The sequence below is a fragment of the Phycodurus eques genome, chromosome 3, assembly GCF_024500275.1.
Source record: "Phycodurus eques isolate BA_2022a chromosome 3, UOR_Pequ_1.1, whole genome shotgun sequence".
NCBI lineage: Eukaryota > Metazoa > Chordata > Actinopteri > Syngnathiformes > Syngnathidae > Phycodurus > Phycodurus eques.
In genome coordinates this window covers 13,348,259-13,356,536 of record NC_084527.1, presented here as the reverse complement: position 1 = coordinate 13,356,536, position 8,278 = coordinate 13,348,259, and the positions used below count along the sequence as shown (strand labels likewise).

The following is an 8,278-nucleotide window of genomic DNA, read 5'->3' as shown; positions in this document are numbered from 1 at the left end:
TCACACATTATCATTAACTCTTAATATGAGTTTTATCACCTTCCTTGTGAACTTTAAACCTGGCACATTTTACACACTAATGCAACCATAAGATTGACCTTAATTTATTCACAGTTAGTCAGAGAAATCAGTTGAAAGTTGTAACTGGTTGCACTGCTAGTGAAACTAATGAAAACCTCAGCTATCCTGTGGAGAAATAATCCCAACATTTTTAAAGCTCTCTTGGGTGTAAAATCTAAAATGCTCTGACATGACAAAAATCCCTGAAAGTTTGTAGCATACTGCTTGTCCTCAAAGGCTGATTTCAAATGATCCCACACCAGCTACATGACAGTTAGCGATGTGAACCACTACACTACCAATGGCTCCAAAAAGCTTTTTCAGTTTAATCTGTCTTGGAGTGTCGCCAAAAGAAATTTGTGGGTATCCTGTTTTTAAAATATCAGCTTGCGTGACGTATGAGTCATTAACAGGCTGCAGAAGATGTTAGACGTGTGAAACATCAGGGGAAAGATTTTAAGACAGAGGACCATCAGGAATCTACAGACATAGAAGACTTGCTTGCTTAGCCACCATTGGGTCATTGTTAGCGTAGTGGTTTACCCAGCTTTATGCAGCCAGCCAAGGATTGGTTCCCAATCAGTGACTGTGTGGATGAGTTTGACTTGTTGTCTCTCTTAAACGCCCTGTAATTGAAAGGCGACTAATCCAGGAAAAACAAACAAAAACAAAAACAAAACAAACAAACAAAAAAAAAAAAATATATATATATATATATATATATATATATATACATACACACATACACATACAGAGTTTTTTTTGTTTTGTTTTTTGACCTGTTGGGTCAAGCAGAATGGAGGATCTGTATCCCTTTTATGCCGGAACAGTTTTACTGTGTCACAGTGGAGTTTTTAAGCTGCCGCTGTGGTTTCTTAGTATTATAATTGTTTATTGAGCATCAGAGTCGATCAGTCGAACAGAACAAAGTTTCTAGAGGGGAGAGAGAAACGAAGACAAAAGACAAAGCACTAATTATAAACAGGATGAGAAAAGTAAATCATTACATATCTTCAACAATGAAACATTAGTTATGAGTGTTGTATGGGGCTGTAGTACTACACCCTGTGAGGGAAAGACAGGACAAGATAGAACAGGACAAGTACAGGAGAAGGAGCATGCAGGACAAGGGCCGTGAACCCGGCTGTACAACTGAAGCGTGGTGGGATTGACTATGTAAATGATAAAAGTCTATAGGACGAGAGTGTGAGTGAGGGGATACACAAGCAATTTGCATATTCATGAGTATTTGTCGCAATAAATGAGTGGCCCCACACCCAGCGAAAGAGTCCCAGGGGTGTGTGCCTGCGGACACATGCAAGTGAATTGACACCGTTTCGTATGCACAAAGACTGACAGAAGTGTTCTGTAATTGTTGTGCCTGCACCGCGGAGGCTGAGGACCCCACCCAATCAATTGAGGGGCGGGATCTGGCCCAGGCGTCCACCAGAGAGCAGCCGGAGGAAGCCGTAGGGAGCCAATGCCACCCCGCCAGCCAATTTATTTGAGGTAAGGTTTTAATTTTTATTGTGGCTATTCTTCCCTGTAGTGTTATAGGCAAGTTATTCGAGCATCTTAAATCGGACGAGATTTTATCCAGAAGTGGTGTGTAATTTAGATTAGTTAGCTCTGTGAGTTTTGGCGAAATATTAATACTTAAATAGTTAGTTTCCTACAGGACTGGGGTAATCTGGGATTTGATCTGCAGGAGTCCATGAGTTTGCTGTTATTGGGAGTATTGTTGATTTTGTCCCGTTGATAGAGTAATAAAATATTTGTGAAAATTTTTAATGTTTTAAGACTGCCTGAAGAGAATACTTGGGTTCCTGTAAATAAAGACGAATATCATCAGCATACAGATTGATTTTGTGTTCTGTCACTAGCGAGCAGATACCTTTTAATATTAGCATTCTGACGTATAGTGGCAGCAAGAGGTTCGATGAATATTGCAAATAGCATTGTTTGAGAGTTGACATTCTTGTCAAGTTCCTCTTTGTAAAGTAAAACTTTATGACGTAATCCTATTTGTGGTGACTGTCGCTTTTGGCGAATTGTATAGTGTTGCTATCCAATGTCGAAATGAGTTTCCAAAGCCAAATTTGCGAAGTACCGTAAACAGGAAAGCCCAGTTAACTTTATCGAAAGCGTTCTCTGTGTCAAGTGACATGATGATTGCATTTTGATTTTTATGCTGTGACATGCTTATTAAATTTAACAGATGTCTGACATTATTTGTGGAACTTCTACCTTTTAATGAAGCCTGTCTGGTCATAGTGGATTATTGACGGGAGTACCTTTTCAAGTCTCGTTGCGAGGGCTTTTGAGATAATCTTAATATCTACATTAATCAGTGATAAGGGCCGATAATTACCCGGGAGAGTCTGGTCTTTACCTGATTTTAGTAATAATTTAATTGAAGCAGTGTTCATATGGCTACTTATTTTACCTTTATTGTTTATCTCCTTGACTGTTTTTAAAAATAAAGGTGCTAGTATTGGCCAGAAATGTTTAATGAATTCAACGGAGATTCCGTCTGGGCCAGGCGCTCGTCCCGATTGCATATTTTTTAATCAATTTTCTTTACCACTTATTTATGCGTTATGTAATTCTGTGACGGTTAAAAGAACATCATGGCTGTCTTTAATTTGTGTATTTAATTGAGGAATATTTAGATCCTTAAAAGTTTCAATTTCTTTTTGGTATGGGTTGTTCGAAGATGCGTATTATCAGCTACAATATTTGTAAAATATTTCATTTATTTCTCACGGTGACCGTGTACAGTTGCCGTTTGAATCTTGAATGGCTGTAATTAATGACTTTTCTTTATTGCGCTGAAGTTGGTTCGCAAGGTACTCAAAGTTAGTGTATCTTAAATTTCATTTTCAAATGTTTGTTCTTGTTTTTTCTTATATGAAAAGTATGATATGATTTGACCTCTCAATACAACTTTCCCGGTTTCCAACAGCAGAGATGGGGATACGGTTTGGGAGTTGTTGAATTTCCAAAACTCGTCCCATTCCTGCCTCACGAAAGAATCCAAATCCGGGTCCTTCAATAAGGATGTGTTGAAGCGCCATGTTGGTGGGGATTCCAGACTTGACTAAATTCTTAGATTGAGAGAAATTGATGCATGGTCGCTGATGATGACTGGATACATTTTGGCGGTAATTCTTTGAGCTGCTGAATTGTTTGAGAGAAAAAAAAATATTCTTGAGAGAGCGGTGAACCGATGAGAAAAATGTGAATTCTCTTTTTGTATGGTTTTTCAGCCTCCATATGTCAACAAGACCAAAGTCGTCCATATACTGCCCTAGTATATTGGGGAGATTTGAGCAATCTATTAGCGGATTTAGCGTAAGGTTAAAATCACCTCCCATGATAATTGTAGAATTGGCTGACAAGTTTAACAAGTGTGAAAAGAGCATGTGAAATAAGGCTGGATCATCTTTATTAGGAGCGTATACATTGACAATTGTGTAAAGTTTCTTAAATATTGTAACCTGTATAATTATGTATCGGCCTTTTAGATCTGCTACTGTACTATGTATTGCAAAAAGTAGTCTTTTACGAACTAATATTGAGACTCCTCTTTGTCTACTGTTATAAAAGGCAGAGATAGCCTGAGTGAAATTAGAGTCAATGAGGCATTTTTCTTCTGACTCAATAAGGTGTGTTTCTTGTAATAGGAGGTGGTCTGTTTTAAGTTTAGTGATACAATCCATAATCTTAATTCTCTTTGCCTCGAATGCCATTGACACAAAAGTTAAGTGTGACACAAAAGTTAAGTATGACACAAAAGTTAAGTGTGCCATATAATGGGTGCGTGTATCATAATTTTAATTTTAAATAGATTCAGTACTATGTATTCTTTGTTGTTGTTTTTGACAGTTTCCAGGAGATTTTTTCGTATTGTGTTGACAAATGTTATTTAGAGAGGGTGATAGAGATACTATATTTAAGTACAGCAAAGCCAGGGTACATAGAAGGGTAACGAACAAACACTGAACATAGAAAACAAAGAGTGCCAAAGGGGATAATATGGTGTGTAGTGGTTGTTTGGAGTGCACAAGAAGAGTTTTGAGCGACTTGTGTGTTTAGTGCGTGTGGAAACAAGCAGAGCAGGAAAGCAGACAGATAGGAGTGAGAATTCATGCTCGTGACATGCGTGATTCTGTTTTTTTTTTGTTTATCTAAGCAAAAGTGGAAAGAATGACACAAGCTACAATACACTTTTGAAAATTCATAATGACAACAGATCAAAAGAAGTACTTATCTAGAAGAGCCAGGGCGTGACGTTGGCATCATGAAACAGTTGGCCGACGACATATAGTTTATCGACAACTAGCCACGCTCGTTTGCCTTTCTCACGGTGATGCTTCATCAATGGGTACAAGATTTTACGCCTCTCATTAATTTCCTTGGGCAACTAGTCGTTCATTCCAAACGACGTCCCTTTGAGCTCCCGAGCTTTTGATTTCACAAACACTTTTTGCTGAAAGTGGTCAAACTTTGCAATGAGAAAAATATAGTCTCCCTTTTGCCGAACGTTAGCTGGGATAGGCTCCAGCTCCCAACAACCCGCAACAAGATAAAAAGTAGAAAATTAATTGATGATAGGTTATAGTATATCTTGTTCTGATATGGCACAACAATCTCAAAGACAAATAGAAGCCCAACAGTGCCACATGGGCACGATAAATAAGCTTTGACTCATGGAGAAGTAATTATGCAGTATGGTTCAGGTTGTGGATAATTTTGAGGCAGCTTCAGGGCCGTTTTGTCATTTTGGCTATTCACAGTGTTTCGGGGATTCAACTTTCAAAGTAGGTCTCAAAGTGAAAAGTAAATTAACACTCAGAAAAGTAAGATGTGAACAGGGAAATTTTTGAATAAATAATGAACTGTCAAGATAAGCAATGTGTACATTTGTTGTATTTCATAATCTTTGTAGACTTTGTTTTACAGGTTTTATTTGATTATTTTTACCATACCCTTAGAGAGGCAAGGAAGGGGAGGTTATAGGTTGATTCCCTTAACGGGCAGCATGAGTCAGGGTCGGTAAAGAGTGCATACTTGCCTTTCCTTAATGACAACCTCGATTGAGTAAGACCATTAACCATAAATGCTCCAGTGGAGCTTCACAGTGGCCAGCAGATCAAACTGTGGTTGTATTTGGCAGCTTCCAGGTATGTAAGTGGGAATACACTTTACCTCAATCGCTGATTTCTTGCCAAGACGAAAATCCATATTGCATCCAGAACCTCACTGCAGAAGGAGAGCCTGTCATTAACTTAATTCAAACACTTCGGTCAAGGTTCAACAATCTTGCTTTTCGAAAGTAAAAGCCAAAATAAACACAACAAAAAATTCCAACCAACATTTCCACAATGTTAAGAATAAAGGGTTAGCTTACCTTAACACAGACTGGTGATGTTGTTGACAGAATTGTATTAACCTTTTTTTTAATACCATTTAAGGTCACAGGTGAGTAGGAGCCTATCCCACCTGACTTTGTGCAAGAGGCGGGTTTCACCATAGATTGGTCCCTATAGTCAATCGCAGGGCAAATATAGACCATCAACACTCACGTTCACACCTGTGCGCAGTCTTCAATTAAGCTAAAAAGCATGTTTTTGGAATGTTTAAGGATTTTCTTATTTTAGAATAATGGTTATCTGCTTCACAGCCAATAAGTCAATTTTTGGATCTTTGTTGGAAATTCTGTGTGGAGTTGCATGTTCTCCCCGTGCTTGCATGTTTGGTCCCCCCCCCCCCCCACCCCTCTCTGGGTACTCCATCTTTCTCCTACATTCCAGAAACATAGGTTTAGTGAAGACTCTAAATTTCCCATTGGTGTGAATATTTGTTTGTCTTTGTGCCCTGCAATCGACGAGTGTAGGCAAGGGACCTTGCTAATCACCGTAATGATGTATATAATTATGACTTATTCTCTTATTATTTCAAATTCATTCTTGTGATAGCATTGTGTGGCTCAAATACAGTGTATGGTTCTCATTTGATTGCACATGGAGTTTTTGGTGGGAGATTGGTCTCACTTTGAGTTAGCTCTGATATGCAACATACTGGATACATAAATGCGACCCCATCAGCCAACATTTATAGCTTTGATTGAAACTTACTAGTTGCTTTAAAAACTATATTTTCAAAAAGTGTGCAAGTTATATAAAAAAAGAATGCACAAGGGTGGCACCAAAGAGACAGATGTAAATATAGGAAGGTTAAGAGACACAAGGGAATGAAAAGATAGTGTGAAACAAAAGTAACAAGAACACTGTGTGCTGCAGCTTGTGAGAAATCTAATTGACAATTCCATTTTCTTGCCAAATGTTCCAAATATTATTCCTGCTTGGCCAAATGATAACTGGTTTTTAGTACAAGTGTCTCTGGGAAAAGTCTGAAATTCAATTCTTGTTATTGCTCAAATATTTTCTTTTTGGCTAGTATATTAGCGTGATTTATGCAAGTGGGTCAGCACAGAAAAGGTGATGTGGTTGGCAACCCTGACAGATTTAAATAATTGCATTTTTTTTGTAAAATGTCAGGCCATACAGGAAAGTTCATGTGGGGATATAACATGGTCAGCTAGACTGTATTAAAAAGCAGTGGAATGTTTTTGACTCTTGCAAATGACACCTAATTACCTAGATTCACCCAGGCTGTAACTGCTTAGAGCTTGTCAGTGTCCATCAGTGGAGGATAGTTACAGTCGATTGGAGGGACCTTGTTGATTTACTTAATTGAGTCTCACTCCTGATCAATAATATCATCTCAGGTTTCTTTTAGACCGCTATCTTTTTCACGTTAATCGAGGACAATGGAGTGCTCCAGACACTTATGGAGACCCCACATCCAATCATTTCACTTTTCTCCACTTACAACTGTACATTATACCAGAGCAATATTGAGTCGCCACAGCAGTGAATTTTCTGTAATAGTGGTCAGCATCATTTATTTATTAAATTAATGAATTAAAGGTGACCAGTTCAGGGTGTAATCTGCCTTCCGCCTGGGATAGGCTCCAGCGCCCTGCGACCCTAACCAGGATAAGCGGTGTTGGGAATTAAATGTGGCGATAGAAACAATGCTACCTGTTGATTGGGAATAATTAATTTGTTGTTATACTATTAAAGGAATGTGCTTCACTCTAGCAGTTTCTATTCATGTCCTTTATTAGTTCCTATCAATAACGCAGTGCAATTGCAAGTAGGACTAATTACTCTAGTTTGAGCATGTCACATGCATGAGCAGCGACCACTTAGGTATGCAGTTGCTGCACGGTCTCGAGCATACAGATTTTGTGCATTTTGTTGGTTGTACGGTTTATTTACATGATATGTTTTTCAACAAAGCTCTCAATACTATTTTTTCTTCTTAAGAACAAAACTACTTTGTATGCAACTTGGTGATGAAAAAACTTGCGATTAGCAATGGTTTAAAGACATTTGCTTTTCTTGTTTACAAGACAGAACACTGTAGTGTACCATGTTTTTTCTTTTTGATGAACTTCCGGGGAAGGTTTACACTATTTGAGGGGAGGTGTTCATTTGTTTAAGTGCTGAATTGGAGAGAGGAAGCCACGTTTGATTTAAAAAAAAAAAAAAAAAAATTGTCACAGTAAATCATTGTGCCTGATCTATAGTATGCAAAGAATACTACTTTATTATGCCTGGAGTATTTCTTCTTCTAAAGTCAGGGTTATAATGTAAACTGAAAAAATATATTGCATCACTATTATCATAAGTTTATTAATTTAACCCAACTGATAAGTTGGGTTAAATTGCAACTGCAGCAGTGTTTGCAATATGAATAACCAGTTCTAATGAAATGCTCAATTCTGTGATGCTGCCTGTGGCAACAGCCACTAACGGCCTCTCAATATGCTACGTGGATAGAATTTACACAGAGATTTATAGCACAATCAGTGATTTGCTTCTGCTTGCCAGAAGACCCCTTGTTTAAAATTATACACAGTATTAAAGCACAATCAACGATTTGATCGAGGGTATGAGGGCATTGGAGGAAATGGTGGAACGGTACATCTATGCATCCATCCATTCTCAACACCGCCTATCCTGTTAAGGGTCACGAGGCGCTAGAGCCTATCCCAGCTGACTTCAGGCGAAAGACGGACTGCACCCTGAACTGGTTGACAGTCAGTCACATATAGACACGGACAACCATTTGCACTCACATTCAC

At 38.3% G+C, this 8,278-nt stretch overlaps 1 protein-coding gene across 1 annotated transcript in view; it reads right to left on the bottom strand.

Annotated features, from left to right (window-relative positions):
* Window positions 1-811: 811 nt before the first annotated feature.
* rtn4r (reticulon 4 receptor) overlaps window positions 812-8,278 on the bottom strand; it is a 68,771-nt gene continuing 61,304 nt past the window's right edge. The window contains exon 3 of the transcript XR_009768280.1: window positions 812-5,325. The gene's annotated coding sequence lies outside the window, so the exon portion shown is untranslated. The remainder of the gene's footprint in view (window positions 5,326-8,278) is intronic.